Below are 18,535 nucleotides of genomic sequence, written 5' to 3'. Positions count from 1 at the left end.
CCTGATATATCTATACATAGTTATTAGAGCGCCCCCTTGTTACAGTCCTGGGTATAATAGATGATGGGAGAGATCTCTGTACTGACCCCTGATATATTATATATAGTTATTAGAGCGCCCCCTTGTTACAGTCCTGGGTATAATAGATGATGGAGGAGATCTCTGTACTGACCCCTGATATATCTATACATAGTTATTAGAGCGCCCCCTTGTTACAGTCCTGGGTATAATAGATGATGGGAGAGATCTCTGTACTGACCCCTGATATATTATACATAGTTATTCGGTCGCCCTTCAGCTGTCTTTTTTTATAAACTAAATAACCCCAGTTTTGATAACCTCTCTGGGTATTGTAGTCCATCCCATTTATTACTTTAGTTGCCCCTTTACCCGCTGAAGCTCTGATATGTGCTTCCTGAGTACTGGTGGCCAAAACTGTCCCCAATATTCCATGTGCGATCTGACCAGTGACTTGTAGAGAGGGAGAATAATGTTCTCATCATGCGCCCCTAGACCTCTTCTGTTGCCCCCATGATCCTATCTGCCTTGGCAGCAGCTGCCTGACACTGCTTGCTCCAGTTAAGCTTCCAGTTATAAACCCCCTAGTCCTTCTCCATGTCGGGCCCCCAGTGGTTTCCCATTAGTATGTAATGGTGACATGTATCCGTGTTACCCCTCAGTGGACACTATCTGCCCCCAACGTATCCAGATCTATATATACCCGTATACACCTCTACCTGCATCCAGATCTATATATACCCGTATACACCTCTACCTGCATCCAGATCTATATATACCCGTATACACCTCTACCTGCATCCGGATCTATATATACCCGTATACACCTCTACCTGCATCCGGATCTATATATACCCGTATACACCTCTACCTGCATCCAGATCTATATATACCCGTATACACCTCTACCTGCACCCAGATCTATATATACCCGTATACACCTCTACCTGCATCCAGATCTATATATACCCGTATACACCTCTACCTGCATCCAGATCTATATATACCCGTATACACCTCTACCTGCATCCAGATCTATATATACCCGTATACACCTCTACCTGCATCCAGATCTATATATACCCGTATACACCTCTACCTGCACCCAGATCTATATATACCCGTATACACCTCTACCTGCACCCAGATCTATATATACCCGTATACACCTCTACCTGCATCCAGATCTATATATACCCGTAGACACCTCTACCTGCATCCAGATCTATATATACCCGTAGACACCTCTACCTGCATCCAGATCTATATATACCCGTATACACCTCTACCTGCATCCAGATCTATATGTGCCAGTATCCATATAGTTCCCGCATTAGTGACGGAGGAGCTCCATTTGATTCATGGTGTTATTTGCACTGACAGGCCTTGGTTCTGGCGTAGTTGAGACATCTTCAGGATCATCAAACCGGCCGAGAAGGGGGGAGATGTGGCGTGTTGATGTATATGAAAGGGAGGCCTTGAGGAACCCTTCTCATGTCATACAAGGTCCATACGTAGGGGGTACAGAGGTGCCCGAATGTCTCCCAGCTCAGGGAAACTACAATCAGCAGGCGCCATCAGACGGCCGGGTTTAGTTCTCCTTTAATAACCCCTAGGATGCCGCGCTCCCTCACCACGAAGTATTGGTCTGATTCAGTCTTGTCCAGCGCACTTTCTAATAGACGCCTGACCATGGCGATCCGGAGTCCTGCTCTTAGTGCCACACTGGTCAGCGATGCTCCCATGCACGGACTGCGCCGCTTGCAGCAATGTATTACGTTCCAACTCCTTTGCATCTGGCGGCAGGAAAGCTGAGCCGTTACAATATATTTCATGTAGTTCTAGGAATGTCCTGCAGTGCGCTGCACCTCCGTGCTGGAAGACTCACATAGGGCTGAGAACCTGCGGGAACGGGATATTCTGGCGGCGCGGCACTTTAATGTTTCCTGATTGTGACCCTCCGCCGCATTGAGAAGACCCTTCCCAGAAGGAGCGCACGTGGGTCGCCGGACGTGAATGAGGAGCTGCGCCACTTTCCTTCATGTCCCCACGTTTCTCTTCCTGCTTTTCAGTTCTGTGTCTCCTCAGGGTTTGCGGCTCTCGGTCCGCCATGTTTTGTCTCCCTCCTTGTGAGTGTTTGGGGCGTAGATCGCTGATGCCGCCGTCTCCGTTCTTCATGCGTCGCTGACCCTATTTTGGTATCATGGCTCTCCCGTCCTCATCCATTGGTTGCCGTTAATACTTTGTATTTTTCTGTACTTTCTGTATATTTTCACTATAATTCCGGGTTTCATTAGGATTAGATTCGCTTCATGTCTTGGCGACGCTTCACTAGACGCTCGCTGTATGCCGTCGCTCGTGCGCTGGATGGCGACCGTTAGGGCGCACGTTTCTTGCTGTGTGTGCCCTTGGTGGTCTGCCCTGCTCCGACGGTTGGGTGCCGGGTGCCCTTTTGCTCATGAATTCCCATGCATGCACCACTTTGTCTCCAGCGCCATTTTCTTGTCACATGATCATTCGGAGGGGATGACAAGAGGTTTGGGAGTGTTTGTTTGTCCCCCCTTGAGAGAGGAAACGATCCGTGCCTCAGGGCACCTCAATGATGGGAACGCTTCCAGGATGCGGCTCTGTCGTCGCCCTCTTCACTTCTTCGTCAGGCCGCTCTCACACAGCAGCGCTGCGCAGCCATTTTACCTTGGTTTTCGTCCGCAGCTCCCGGCAGCCAACAGCGGGGGTCAGCACGTCTGACCATTGATGAGGTGCGCTAAAAGCAAAGAACAGAACAGGCTCTGCTCAAAAATCGCCACGATGGATCCCATGTCTGCGACGCTCCGTTGATTTCAAGGGCAGTGTTATACCGCGATAAACACGGCGTTCAAAATGCGGCATTGTGGTGGTAAAACGCCCGTGTGCGAGAGGCCGCACCGCGCAGGTCTAGACTGCATCACGTCAGCAGGGGCAGAGTGACCAGACCTCTGCAGTCTTTCTCTAAGAGTTCCCCCGCCGCTCGTGTTTCCAGCTATTCGCTGTCAGTCGCTGCCGTTGGTTTCAGAGGGGCTTCGTAGACAAGTGTTCAGAATGCTGCATCAATAAACGTTTTTACAGCGCCGGGGTGAGAGCGGCCTTATACTGAGATTTGTTACCGCGAAAAAAAAACAAGACACTGTCTTACATTAAAAAAGAGGCACAGTGTCTTATTTGCAGGGGGTGTCTTATAATACTCACCTAGTAGACGGTGTGCGGCATTCAGGAGTACAAGGAAGCCTGCAGCAGCGACGGAGACCATCACGAGGGACCCGCACACCGTCTACTAGGGGAGTATTGTTGTTTTTTTTTTTTCATGTAGTGGAGCTAGGGCCTATTTTCAGGGGAGGGCTTATTATCAGGTAGGTCTTATTGCACCTTATACCCCATCTAGTGGATCCATGGTCTGGTGGTTTATGATATGTATTTATGTAGGTCTTCAATACACTAATTGTTTGATGTCAACCCCTTTTATCCTTTTGTGTTATGTACCCATATAAAGATCTCAATGTAACACAAATCTATATGTACCTGCATACAGATCTATAGGCACCCATATATAGAGCTGTAGGTCCCCTTATAAATATCTGTATGTACTGTGGACGGGGGGTGGGGAGGGGGGGGGGGGCACTTAGCCTTGGTAGGTAGGGATCTAGTCCAGAAGTTTCTTGTGAGCTCATTACTGGGACCCTGCAGTCATATCCAGAGCCTGGAAGTCCATGCTACTACTACCAGGTCCCGATCAATGCTTGCTGCAAGTTAGAAGCTGATGTATAGCTGGCGCCTCGCCGAGTCCCGGTTTATTTTGTGTTCTGCATGGCACTAAGCTCATGTACAGCCGGTGGCTGTTGCTTCATTGGGTCACCTGGTTATTACTGAAAATAAGGAAAAGAAAGGGCAACCTGAATTGTAATCTGGACTAAATCAGCCTTAGTGACCCCTTTACCCCAGGCAGACATTGATACAGTAGCTATATACACTTCTATATGTAACCGTATACCAGTCTGCATGTAACTTTATCTAGAGTTAAATGTACCCCTATACAGATTCCTAGAACAGTAGAGTTAGAAGGGTCATCGGGTCCTCGGGTCCTCTAGGGTCATCGGGTCCTCGGGGTCATCGGGTCCTCTGGGGTTATTGCGTCCTCCGGGGTCATCGGGTTCAACCCCCTGCTCACTGCAGGATCACTAAATCATCCCAGACAGATGTCTGCCCAGCCTCTGTTTGAACACTTCCATTGAAGTAAAACTCCCCACCTCCCGTGGCAACCTGCTCCACTCATTGATCCCACTCACTGTCTAATATCTAATCTGTGTCTCCTCCCTTTCAGTTTCATCCCATTGCTTCTAGTCTTTCCTTGTACAGATGAGAATAGGGCTGATCCCTCCGCACTGTGACGGCCCTTCAGATATTTGTAGACGGCTATTAAGTCTCCTCTCAGCCTTCTCTTCTGCTAAACATTCCCAGATCCTTTAAGCCTTTCCAATCTGTATGACGTCTTCCAACATTCTGATTGAAGGCTGTACAGCTCCGATGTCGGACGACATCCGTCAGGGTATTCTTACTGTATGTTACTGGCCGCTCTGTTTTCCAGGGCCTCTCTGGCATGTCACATACTGCATTACTGGCTCTAGCCAGCAGATGGCACCATTGTAAAATGGCATACAGAGAAAGCCACCTAGAAAACCCTGAATCCAAAATTGGATGCAAAGGGTTAACCGTTCCTCATAGGACATGATTTGCAGACCGCTCACCATCTTGGTAACTCTTCTCTGAACTTGCTCCAGTTTGTCTATGTCTGTTATAAAGTGGGGTGCCCAGAACTGGACCCAGTATTCCAGATGAGGTCTGACTAAGGAAGAGTAGAGGGGATAATGACCTCACGTGATCTAGACTCTATGCTTCTCTTAATGCATCCCAGAATTGTGTTTGCCTTTTTGGCTGCTGCATCACATTGTTGACTCATGTTCAGTCTGTGATCTATTAGTATACCCAAATCTTTTTCACATGTGCTGCTGCTTAGCCTGACCAACACTGGTCCTAGGACAGAGCCTTGTGGTCCCCACTTGATACATTCTTCCACTTGGATGTGCAGCCATTTATGACCACTCTTTGAGTCCGATCACTCAGCCAGTTGTGAATCCACCTAACAGTTGCCTTGTCAATCCCAGATTTGGTCATTTTTTCAATAAGTCTGGTATGAGATACTTTGTCAAATGCTTCACTAAAGCCAAGATATACTATATCCACCGCATCTCCCTGATCAGCCCAGTTGGTGATTCTGTCATAGAAGGAGATTAGATTAGTCTGACATGACTTGTTTGTTACAAGCCCATGCTGGCTCTGGTTAATTACTCCATTCTCATCCAAGTACTTGCATACATGCTGTTTAATAATTTCTTCAGAGATCTTTCCCGGTATGGAAGTCAGGCTCACAGGCCTGTAGTTTCCTGGATCCACCTTCTTCCCTTTTTTGAAGATGAGGACAACATTTGCCCTTCTCCAGTCTTCTGGGACTTCTCCTGTTCTCCAGGAATTCTCACAGATTATAGCGAGTGGTTCAGCAATTACCTCTGCTGCTTCCTTTAGTATCCTAGGATGTAATTCATCTGGACCTTGAGACTTGAATTCATTTAAGTTAGCTAAGTGTTCCCTCACCATCTCTCTGCTTATAGATAGTCTGCATTCTTTTATTCCCCCAATAGCACAGAGGAGATCAGCTGATGTTACATCTACTTTCTGAGAGAAAACAGATACAAAATAGGAATTCAAAAGTTTGTCTTTCTCAACATCATTTTTAACCAATTCACCATTTTATCCTGTAAGCATCCAATAACATCTTGGACTTGTCTTTGCTTTTGACCCCTAAATCCTTTTTTTATTGCTTTTGGCCTCTCCTACAAGCCTCAATTCATTATCACCTTTAGCTTTTCTGACCCTTGCCCTACAGTTTCTGCAGACCCCATTATATTCCTCTTTAGATATTCCCCCTCTTTCCTGTAACTGTATACTGATCTAAATGTAACACACATAAATGCGCACACAGGTACATGTATACGCTCTATCTGTATATAGTGACATACATGTACATGGATCCTGCTTTCTCATGGTCATTACTCTGCATGGTTTTGTATCTTCTGTACATACGGACCTCCTACTGTATAATCCCTCCACACTGCCATAAATATATTAAGAACATCTAAGCCATTCCAAGCCGCTAATATTCATTTCCTGCAAGTATCCAATGATCTAAACCTCAAACCTCTCTCACTGTGTATTTACTGTATTGGGGAGCCCCCTGCTGGCAGCGACTCGGACGCTGGGATCTGACCCTGCAGGTAACTGGCAGTCACTCACATCTCTCCTGGCCTGATCATTTGTTACAGTGTATCAGTCTGGAGCCCAGGATGTTTGTTGACTAGACTGGATACATTGCAACAGCCCCCCAGCTCTGAGAAGTAGGAGGTTGGGACGGGTTTTCCAGCTCTGACAAGTGGAGTTCTTGCGGATGCTGAAGAAGGGGAACACTTTGTCGCAGGTCTGAGCAGTTCTGTTTCACCGGCTTTTGCTGCTTTCTTCTCCTCCAGTTCGTTCTCGTTCCAGCGGCTTCTCTTAGCTGCTGCCTTAATCCGATTTCTGCCCTGCGTCTCTCTGCCAGTCTCTTGTATTCGTCTGTTCCCGCTGTGCCAGGACAGAAGCGCATTATGCCAGGCTATAAACCGTTCCTGGGTGGCATTGTGTCGTAGCTGCTGTGTGCCACGATAACACAATCCGCCCCCCGCGGCTCCGGCTTCTGACCAACATGTCCTGCAATGTGCCGGATTGCTGCAGCCATCTGATGCGGTAGAAAAGCCAACGCCTGGCACCTAATCTCCATAAACACCTGTGCCCACCATTCTCTACAGGCAGGGCAGTGCCATCTGGCTGCAGTAAAACATGCGGGTGATCAGCTACTGGGAAAGCCAAATGGCAACCATTATGGTTCATTGTTACCCAGCTTTCCTAAAACACTGAAAAGCAAAACTGGACAAGCCGTGCAGCGATGCCCCCAGCATGCCATTGTATAGGGGGCATGCATGCAGGGACCTTTAGGCTGGGTTCCCACGGGACATATTCTCGGCAGAAATCTTGCGGTTTTGCAGCAGTGAAAAAAACACGAGATTTCCGCCGGGAAAGCGCAGCTTCAAAACCTGCGGCACTTAGCGGTGGGTTTTGGAGCGGCCTGGCCGCATGCTTTTCCGTTGTCGCCGGCTCCTCCATAGAGAGGGGCGAGGCCACAACAGAAAAAAAAATAGCCATGCTGCGGCCGTGGAAACTGCGGCGCAGCGCCGGCTAATGCCGGCTTTGTCGCGATGGATTGGCCATCCCGTGTGGACGAGATTTTTGACACTTGGCTGGCTAATACCGAGATGAGCGGCCGCAGGCGGATCTGCACAGAATTTCCACTGCAAATCCGCCCCGTGTGAAGCCAGCCTTGGGCATTTTACGCTGCCTTCGCCAGTTTTGAATAAAGTGGGTGGGGCTGAGAGTTATGTGTCATTTACACTGTAAACTGGTGCTTATTAAAGGGGCTCTGTCATTGCAAAACCCCCAAATCTGCACTTCCATCTTCCTCCCCGTCAGTCTTACCGCACCTTCTCCTCACCGACCAGTCCCCCGACTCACCTCCCCTCCCGCCGGCGGGATCCTCTTCTTCCCGCGAGGTATCGTACCCCCCGGCGATGGAGCGCTCGCTGCCTAACAGGGGGTGCCGAATCCTCGGCATTACAAGGTGACCTTATCCGGGGCCGAGGAGCCGGGCGAAGACCGCGGGGGAGAAGATGCGGTAAGAAGACTGATGGGGAGGAGGAGGGAAGTATAGTTCTAATGACAGGAATGTGCAGCCGGGCGGCGGCGGCGCTCCTTCCTATGGAGACGTGCGGAGATGCATCTGATACTCCGTTTCCCCGGAAATAAGCCCCAGCATGATTTTTCTGGCCTTCTGAGGACGCTAGAAGCCCCAGATAGCGGCAATGGGAATAGTATCCAGGTGGCTCTACAGGGGAAAGGAAACGGAGTCTAAGACCTGTCTTATTTTCGGGATCCCCGTGTATATGAAGCGGCGTGCTCAGGGTGACGTTACACTAAGACTGGCGCCCGAGTAAACTTACCTCGTTTCTTCTTCTTTGGCGCTGCTGGGAGTTGCGGCGGATCCTCTGCGCACGGATGAGACGCGGTTTAGCAGAAAGTGGAATTTGTGAACATATTTTGCTCCTGGCGGGACGGATGTAAAGCGCCAAGATGAGAACCGTCACCGCGGCCAGATCCCCAATCTCAGGCTCTTCACACTGCGGCCTCTGCCGAGCCAACGATCAGCAAGCGGCACGAAGAGCCAAGGGAATATCTCCATTCAGTGACCCCGGCTGGAGAATTGCGCACTTCTCAGGATTCACATCTCGTGTGGCGGAGAAGCAGGAAGATGACCAAAAAGGAATACTCTGTGCAAAACTAATTCACTGTGTTACGCCTGGCGCAGGGCCAGAGGGGGCGATGTACGGCGCAGGGCCGGGGGTGGGGGTTTATGGCGCAGGGCCAGAGGGGGAGATGTACGGCGCAGGGCCGGGGGTTTATGGCGCAGGGCCAGAGGGGGCGATGTACGGCGCAGGGCCGGGGGTGGGGGTTTATGGCGCAGGGCCAGAGGGGGAGATGTACGGCGCAGGGCCGGGGGTTTATGGCGCAGGGCCAGAGGGGGCGATGTACGGCGCAGCGCCGGGGGTTTATGGCGCAGGGCCAGAGGGGGCGATGTACGGCGCAGGGCCGGGGGTTTATGGCGCAGGGCCAGAGGGGGCGATGTACGGCGCAGGGCCGGGGGTTTATGGGGCAGGGCCAGAGGGGGCGATGTACGGCGCAGGGCCGGGGGTTTATGGCGCAGGGCCAGAGGGGGAGATGTACGGCGCAGGGCCGGGGGTTTATGGCGCAGGGCCAGAGGGGGCGATGTACGGCGCAGGGCCGGGGGTTTATGGCGCAGGGCCAGAGGGGGCGATGTACGGCGCAGGGCCGGGGGTTTATGGGGCAGGGCCAGAGGGGGCGATGTACGGCGCAGGGCCGGGGGTTTATGGCGCAGGGCCAGAGGGGGCGATGTACGGCGCAGCGCCGGGGGTGGGGGGTTTATGGCGCAGGGCCAGAGGGGGCGATGTACGGCGCAGCGCCGGGGGTTTATGGCGCAGGGCCAGAGGGGGCGATGTACGGCGCAGGGCCAGGGGTTTATGGCGCAGGGCCAGAGGGGGCGATGTACGGCGCAAGGCCGGGGGTTTATGGCGCAGGGCCAGAGGGGGAGATGTACGGCGCAGGGCCGGGGGGTTTATGGCGCAGGGCCAGAGGGGGCGATGTACGGCGCAGCGCCGGGGGTTTATGGCGCAGGGCCAGAGGGGGCGATGTACGGCGCAGGGCCAGGGGTTTATGGCGCAGGGCCAGAGGGGGCGATGTACGGCGCAAGGCCAGGGGTTTATGGCGCAGGGCCAGAGGTGGAGATGTACGGCGCAGGGCCGGGGGTTTATGGCGCAGGGCCAGAGGGGGCGATGTACGGCGCAGCGCCGGGGGTTTATGGCGCAGGGCTAGAGGGGGCGATGTACGGCGCAGCGCCGGGGGTTTATGGCGCAGGGCCAGAGGGGGCGATGTACCGCGCAGCGCCAGGGGTTTATGGCGCAGGGCCAGAGGGGGCGATGTACTGCGCAGGGCCGGGGGTGGGGGTTTGTGGCACAGGGCCAGAAGAGGCGATGTACCGCGCTGGGCCGGGGGTTTATGGCACAGGGCCAGAGGGGGCGATGTACAGCGCAGGGCCGGGGGTGGGGGTTTATGGCGCAGGGCCAGAGGGGGCGATATACGGCGCAGGGCCGGGGGTGGGGGTTTATGGCGCAGGGCTAGAGGGGGCGATGTACGGCGCAGGGCCGGGGGTGGGGGTTTATGGCGCAGGGCTAGAGGGGGCGATGTACGGTGCAGGGCCGGGGCTTATGGCGCAGGGCCAGAGGGGGCGATGTACTGCGCAGGGCCGGGGGTGGGGGCTTATGGCGCAGGGCCAGAGGGGGCGATGTACTGCGCAGGGCCGGGGGTGGGGGTTTATGGCGCAGGGCTAGAGGGGGCGATGTACGGCGCAGGGCCGGGGGTGGGGGTTTATGGCGCAGGGCCAGAGGAGGCGATGTACCAAGCTGGGCCGGGGGTTTATGGCGCAGGGCCAGAGGGGGCGATGTACGGTGCAGGGCCGGGGGTGGGGGTTTATGGCACAGTGCCAGAGGGGGCGATGTACGGTGCAGGGCCGGGGGTGGGGGCTTATGGCGCAGGGCCAGAGGGGGCGATGTACTGCGCAGGGCCGGGGGTAAGGGCTTATGGCGCAGGGCCAGAGGGGGCGATGTACTGCGCAGGGCCGGGGGTGGGGGCTTATGGCGCAGGGCCAGAGGGGGCGATGTACTGCGCTGGGCTGGGGGTTTATGGTACAGGGCCAGAGGGGGCGATGTACCGCGCTGGGCTGGGGGTTTATGGTACAGGGCCAGAGGGGGCGATGTACCGCGCAGGGTCAGGGGGGATGATGTACGGCGCAGGGCCGGGGGTTTATGGTGGAGGGCCGGAGGGGGGCGATGTACGGCGCAGGGCCGGGGGTCAGGGTTCATGCTGCAGGGGCCGGAGGGGGGTGATGTACGGTGCTAGGCTGGGAGTTTACGGTGCAGGGCCATGGCGGGGGGAGGGGGGGGGGGTGTAACAGCGCAGGGCCGGGGGGAGCAATGAACGGCGTAGGGGTGGGGTTCACGGTGAGGGACCGGAGGGGGGGATGTACGGCGTAGGGGTGGGGTACACGGCGCGGGCCCGGAGGGGGGGGGGGGATGTACGGCGTAGGGGTGGGGTTCACGGTGAGGGACCGGAGAGGGTGATGTACGGCGTAGGGGTGGGGTTCACGGTGAGGGACCGGAGAGGGGATGTACGGCGTAGGGGTGGGGTTCACGGCGCGGGCCTGGAGGGGGTGATGTACAGCGTAGGGGTGGGGTACACGGCGCGGGCCCGGAGAGGGGGATGTACGGCGTAGGGGTGGGGTTCACGGCGCGGGCCTGGAGGGGGTGATGTACGGCGTAGGGGTGGGGTACACGGCGCGGGCCCGGAGGGGGGGATGCAGGGTGTCTATCACCTGTATTCTCAGCTGCTTGCAGAGTTCTCCTTTAAGGGATTGTCCTGAACGCCCTCCGGCTGATCGCTGCCACCTATGGGAACCGCTGCCAAGGTCTATTCTGCCATCCGTGCAGCTGCTATAGGGTGCCAGGCCTGGTTGGTCCGATGCCTGTTGCTATTGGGTGAAGGATGCCACCTCCATGGGCGTTCGTTGTGAAGATCAATCCGGAGAAAGGCTAATTCCAATGCAATTTAGTACAAGATACAACGGGGACCGCGTGCGACCGCGGCCGCCGGGGGCCATTATTTCTCTACATTCATCAGACAGGTGATTTCTCCCCCACCCGCCGCAAGCCAAAAAGCCGCAGGTCCCATTGTGCGCAGCGCCAGCGGTCAACGCCATCTGTTCAGGTTTGCTTTGTGTGGCAAACTCAGCCCTCATTAAAATCGATTGGCACCATGGCAACTGCGACGGCATCAGGTGACCAGCTGAGTACAAAGTCACCGATCTGTCACTATGTATTCACTACAATGGGCTTAACCCCTGCTTGCCCACGCATACAGAATGCAAGTATCAGATGGGGTTTATAGTAACGTTCATCCATGAATATAATGCCAGAACTGCAGTGAAGACTGACACACAGACAGACGGGTGAGAGAAATGTAATGATGTAGAAAGGATGGGACGCCAACGCATGAGAAGAGGGACAAACGTGGAACATGTGACAGCGATCTGTGCGACAACACGCAGTCCCATCATGTGACCCATGAGTGAAGCCGAGCCGTGTGCGGAGATCTCGGAGGCTCAGCTGTGGATCAGCCGCCGGGTAATTGGACATTAGTGGAGGAGCAGCAGTTCTCTAAATATCATTGCTTGGCCCGCTGACCGGACGGCGCTGCTGCCGGCCTCTTAACCCCTTGTTGCACGAAGCGACACGAATAGTGAGATGGGAGGGCGAGGGTTAAAGGCCTTTCCTGATTGTTTATGTATCGTGTTTCAGGTCCATCTTCAAAATTGCTGCTTGCTGTCAGTGAATAGAAGCATTGCGGTTCATATCTGTTTGGAGCGGAGGCAGCAGGTATGAGGCTACGGCCGACCACAAGGAGGCGCCACCTCCGGCCGACCAGATAGACTGGATTGTAATCAACTAGAAAAAAGCTGTAAACTGAGCAAAACAACAACAAAGACGGCAGGCCACGTCCGAACGGATAAATCGCGCTCTGCTTCATCTGCTGGCGGAGCGACATTTTACCCGGACGGTCCAACAACTTCTGTAAGAACAGCCGAGATTGTGGTGTGAAATTCGTGTGCCGCGATCTCGCACGAATATGAACCCATTCTTTCTTTGGGCGCGCCCATGAATCACGGCCTGATATCGCACTCGCCCGCGCCATTTTCACACACGTTTTGTAGAGAGCGAGGTGCGCAGGAGTCACACGGGGAGGAACGCCTTTATCAGTAAACGGGGTCATTTACATGGATGATTTTTCTCTTGGACGAAGCGTGAGATCGGAAGCGCCACAATACGGCTATTTCTGGGTGAGATCGCCCATTATTTCCTATGGGAGGCAAAACCCCATCGCACTCAGATGCCGCGCGACGATACAGGCGGGACGATGCAGGCGGGACGGTGCAGGCGAGACGGTGCAGGCGAGACGGTGCAGGCGAGACGGTGCAGGCGAGACGGTGCAGGCGGGACGGTGCAGGCGAGACGGTGCAGGCGGGACGGTGCAGGCGGGACGGTGCAGGCGGGACGGTGCAGCGGCACTTGGACCATTTGGAACACTTGATTTTTTTTCATGCATGTGAAACTACAGCGATGCAAAGTGATGCAAAACGCTCCACAGTCGCAGAAAAATTGCAGGTTTGTAAGTGCGATATTGGTCCGTGTCTCTCGACTGATATATAATCCTAGACGGGTAGAGTTAGAAGGGTCCTCCAGGGTCATCGGCTCCTCCGGGGGTCATCGGCTCCTCCGGGGTCATCGGGTCCTCCGGGGTCATCGGGTCCAACCCCCTGCTCAGTGCAGGATCACTAAATCATCCCAGACAGATATCTGTCCGGCCTCTGAACACTTCCATTGAAGGAGAACTCCCCACCTCCCGTGGTAACCTGTTCCACTCATTGATCCCCTCACTGTCTAATATGTAATCTGTCTCCTCCCTCTCAGTTTCATCCATTGCTTCTAGTCTTTCCTTGTACAGATGAGAATAGGGCTGATCCCTCTGCACTGTGACAGCCCCTCAGATATTTGTAGACAGCTATTAAGTCTCCTCTCAGCCTTCTCTTCTGCTAAACATTCCCAGATCCTTTACCCGTTCCTCATAGGACATGATTTGCAGACCACTCACCATCTTGGTGACTCTTCTCTGAACTTGCTCCAGTTTGTCTATGTCTTGTATAAAGTGGGGTGCCCAGAACTGGACACAGTATTCCAGATGAGGTCTGACTAAGGAAGAGTAGAGGGGATAATGACCTCCCATGATCTAGACTCTATGCTTCTCTTAATACATCCCAGAATTGTGTTTGCCTTTTTGGCTGCTGCATCACATTGTTGGCTCATGTTCAGTCTATGATCTATTGGTATACCCAAGTCTGCTTAGCTCTATTCTTCTGTGTAAATACAGCCTATCTCAGTTCCCAGTCTTCCTTCTTGTAAGCGCTGCTGCAGTTTTCTCTTACCTCAGTCTCTAATGGAAGCATGCTCATACTGTTTCTTGGGCCACATATTTACGGCTGGGTAACCATAGAGGAATGGTGGAGATGAGTATGTTTAATGCTGGCGTTCAGTCATGTTAGCCTCATGTGTTCACACTTTAATGCCTTTGGAGGGACCGGTCTCTACTTACAGTTGGTCGCCACGTTTCACCAACCTCCAGTGTTTGCAGTCAGTAGCTGATCCACTTGCAGAGCGCAGACACTGCTTACGATGGGGCTGCTTCCTCTTTCAGTAGCGGCTCCTGTACATGCATGCCCCACTGTCGTCACCACAGTCCCAGGCACTACCACTATACTATGGTCCTGCGGTCACATAAACAGAGAAGAGCCTATAGAGCTGGTGGTCAATCCCCTTACCCACCGCTGCAGTGTCTTCCACTCAACACACGTCTCTGTGTTTTCCTGTAGGACATTAATCACATGACCCACAACCAACCAATTAGAGAATATCCCATAGGAGGCAATTACACAAGCTGCCCACTAGAGGTCATGATACCATCAAGTTTTACATTGGGCTTTGCACATTTGAAAGCTGTGTGTTTTACACGTCCCAACAAGGTAGCCCCTCTACAATTTTACAACGTGCTGCGCTATTTAGTCTGCAACATTGTCACTGACATGCCGGAAGCTGGAGGACCCTCACTATAGTCAATGGAGTCCCTGTGGTGCTTTTTGGGTTTTGGCATGTGCTCTGAAGACAGAAAAAGTGGAAATGCTAGTGTGAAAGGGGTCTTAAAGGGGTTGTCCCGCGGCAGCAAGTGGGTCTATACACTTCTGTATGGCCATATTAATGCACTTTGTAATATACATCGTGCATTAATTATGAGCCATACAGAAGTTATTCACTCACTTGTCTCCGCCCTCGCGCTGTCTCTGCGTCCCCGTCGCCATGGTGCCGTCTAATTTCTTCCTCAGCAGTCTGTTTTAGACGCGCTTGCGCAGACTGTCCTCTCCCCGCTGTGAACGAGCCGCTCCAGCGTGCCCGCGCGATAAGCTATCACTGCACGGGAGCGGCGTTTCATTCAGTACAAGTGCACGCCTCCACCGATGACATCAGTCACCTGCTCATGTGACCGGCGTCTCGGGAGCGCGCATGAAAGCCTCCTGGAAGCGCAGTGCACCGTGGAACGCACCCTGGGACATCACAGGCGCCATCTTGGAAGAAGAACTTTATAAGTTATTCTTTCTTCAAAACGGTAAGTAGGAAAGCGGTTTATAACCGCTTTAAAGGGCTGCTTTATGCCGGGGGGTGACGGGGAATGGGCTAATAGTAAATTTTGAGGTTTTGGCTCGGGACAACCCCTTTAAGGTCCATTTACACCGAGCAATAATCGCTAAACAATCACTAAAAAGCGATCGTTTGAGTGATAATCATTGCGTCTAAACGCGCGGCCATCGGGCACTGCTAGCTAATCGTTAAGTCCAGCCTAAAAATCGTCGTTTGGCCTTATCAGGAGTTCTCGTGGGTAGTGCCTATAGCATTGTTTCCCAATGGAGAGCAAAAGAACTGAAAGCAGATAAGAGCCCTCGGACTGTTAACTGCTTTCAGCTAAAGGCTTCATTTGCACACTTAATTGCTCTTAAGTAGCTGAGTAGCTACTTAACCCTTTCCAATCCACTGTCTGACCTCTGAAGACATTATGTCTTAAGGCTTTACACCTTCGATGCTGGAAGACATCTGCCGGGGTTCTCTTACTGTATATTGCCAGCCTCTCTGCTGTCGGAGCCTATTCAACATGTCACCTCATGCAGTACTGGCTTTAGCCAGCAGATAGCACCGTTGTATAATGGCAGAAAAAGAGTAAGCCCCCCTAGGAAAACCAGGATACAAATTGGATTGGAAAGGATTAATAGTTTATGCAAAATGATGGCTCAAAGCCGTCACTGTTGTTTGAGCGATCATCGCTCTATGTAAAGGCGCCTTAGGCCCCCTGTCCATGGGCATGATTTTGCTGGCGGTAAATCGCCGGCGAATCACGCCATCTCAAGGTCTCCATAGCATTGTTCTGGAAAGCGCCAGCCCCGTGTCCATGAGCGGAGAATCATTGCGATTCTCCACTCGCGGCCGGATATTCGCAGCATGCTGTGAATTGCTGCGATTTTCCGCGGTCAACCTATCTGTCAGGCTGACAGCGGAGATCCGTCTGCCGGCTCCTGGGCCCAGCTCCCACGGCGGAGATTCGCCGCCGGACTTGGCAACGCCCGTGGACAGGGGGCCTTAGACTTCCCCGATCTGCAGGTTTATTACAGTCTACACAATCCTCTATGGACTCCAGACTGATCCATGTTATCCGCACTGATACATTGTAACAAACTATCAGGACAGAAGGGGGATTAACTGCCGCTGTGATCACCTCCTTGCCTGCGCTGATACATTGTCTCATGCTGGACTCCAATAATCAAACACGTTGGGCTTTGCTATCGCTGCCCTCCTTGGTTCAGCATGTAGTGTGCCGACCCTATTGAGGACCTGCCGCAGGTTCAGCCCTGCAGCCGCCTGTTCCTGGACACTCCACTTATTATTTCGGATCCTCTCTGGACGTCCCTGTTAGTGATGAGCGGCGCCTTATTGTTGCCTCCGCTGGGGTCGCTCTCACGTAGAGTCATTCTATGTCACTTTACTAAAACCAAAGAGCAGATCAGGAGCAGCAAACGTCGTGGCAGAGTCTAATTTTAGCCGCCGATGTGACTAATCAGATAACGAGGCGATGGTGAAGCTTCTGCTGCTCTGCACAATTAGAGGCTAATAACCCCTCCAATCTGCTCGCTCCAGTGAGGCAGCGGGAGGCACGAGGCATCGAGGACCAGTCACCAGCATGTGTGCAGCCCAAGCAGGAGAGACATGTTACATGCTATGGGGGTTTTTATTGTACGGCTGCATCTTGCTGTCTGTCACACAACAGATATGGCGCTGCTACAGCTGCAGCAGGGGGCAGCACCCAACTTTTTGGAGTCCTGAAAAGTAAACCTGTGTGGTAGTGCCTAGATACGGGGAGGGCGCGATGTAGGACTATATAAGTAGATGGAGCACTGCATGATGGCAGGTTGGAGGCCACATCATCATCATCCAGCTTTCCCAGAGTCAGATAAAACTGCAGACCACCGCGTAAAGGTCCTTTTACATGCAAAGATAATATTTGAAACTGCCAAAAGATTTAGCAATGTATTTGCATAAAGTGTTAATGGATTTAATGACCATTAACACTTTATCATCTTCATTTGCATGTAAAGGGACCTCCAGGAGTTCTTTGCAGAGCCCAGCCTGTGTTTTAACACACTCCCAGCCATGCAAACAGCTGCTGCCTCGTTCCATTGTTCTCCTCGCGGCTGCCAGCAGATTGCATTTCTCTCCTCGCTGCTAGTATAAACACACCTTGGGGAGAACATTCTACAATCTATTGAAAGATGAGCAAAATGCAATCAAACGTATTTGCTCGGTCTTTCAGCAGCTAAACAATGGATTTTATGTGAATTAAAATCCATCGTTCAAACGAAAAGTGCGCAACGCCCGCGTTTAAATGGAACGTTATTGCTCATTTTTGGCCGTTTGGACGAATTTTGAGCAATAAGTGTTGCACGTAAAAGGGCCCTAAGACATGGCAGAAGGACATTTCCTGTGAAGTTCTTTCTCAGCACAGCATCACTGCTCCAGTTCACTGCTTGAGGCGTTCCACAGATGTCAACTTTGAAAAACAAAATCCAACAAAAGGTAGCAAGTGTGTCCAGAATTATAATCCTTGTCATACCTGAGAGTGCGACTCAGTAATCCTAGGTACCGATCATGAGGCTCCCCGGGGACACAAACTGCAGATCCTCTGAGAGAAAATCTACGACATTCGGCAGGAAATAACCTCCCAATCCCAGACTACCCCGACCCTAGTACTGCATCTAGCCCCTGCACACTGTCTGTACTCAGACCAACGACAGAGGAAGAAGTCTCCAGATTGCTTTCCTCTGCTCGCCCCACCACCTGCGCTAGCGACCCTCTCACCTCCTGCGGTCCCTCTCCCCTCTCACCTCCTGCGGTCCCTCTCACCTCTCAGCTCCTCCGCTCCCTCTCACCTCTCAGCTCCTCCGCTCCCTCTCACCTCTCAGCTCCTCCGCTCCCTCTCACCGCTCACCTCCTCCGCTCCCGCTCACCTCCTCCGCTCCCGCTCACCTCCTCCGCTCCCTCTCACCTCCTCCGCTCCCTCTCACCTCCTCCACTCCCTCTCACCTCCTCCGCTCCCTCTCACCTCCTCCGCTCCCTCTCACCTCCTCCGCTCCCTCTCACATCCTCCGCTCCCTCTCACATCCTCCAGTCCCTCTCACCTCACCCCTCCTCTGGTCCCTCTCCCTGGTGATTATCACCCATCTCACCACTATATTCAACTTCTCTCTGGCATCTTCCCCTCCTCATTCAAACACACCATTATATCCCACTGCTAAAGAACTCGACTCTTGACTCGACTGATGCTGCCAACTACCGACCCATCTCTAATCTCCCCTTCATCTCCAAACTACTAGAACACCTGGTTTACTCCCGCCCTACAATCAATCAGAAAACTTTCTTCTCGACCCCCTACAGTCCGTCTTCCTCCCCCTACACTCGACTGAAACTGCCCTTACAAAGGTATAAAACGACCTCCTGACAGCCAAATT

The sequence above is a fragment of the Eleutherodactylus coqui genome, chromosome 11, assembly GCF_035609145.1.
Source record: "Eleutherodactylus coqui strain aEleCoq1 chromosome 11, aEleCoq1.hap1, whole genome shotgun sequence".
NCBI lineage: Eukaryota > Metazoa > Chordata > Amphibia > Anura > Eleutherodactylidae > Eleutherodactylus > Eleutherodactylus coqui.
This window is presented reverse-complemented; position numbering follows the sequence as displayed.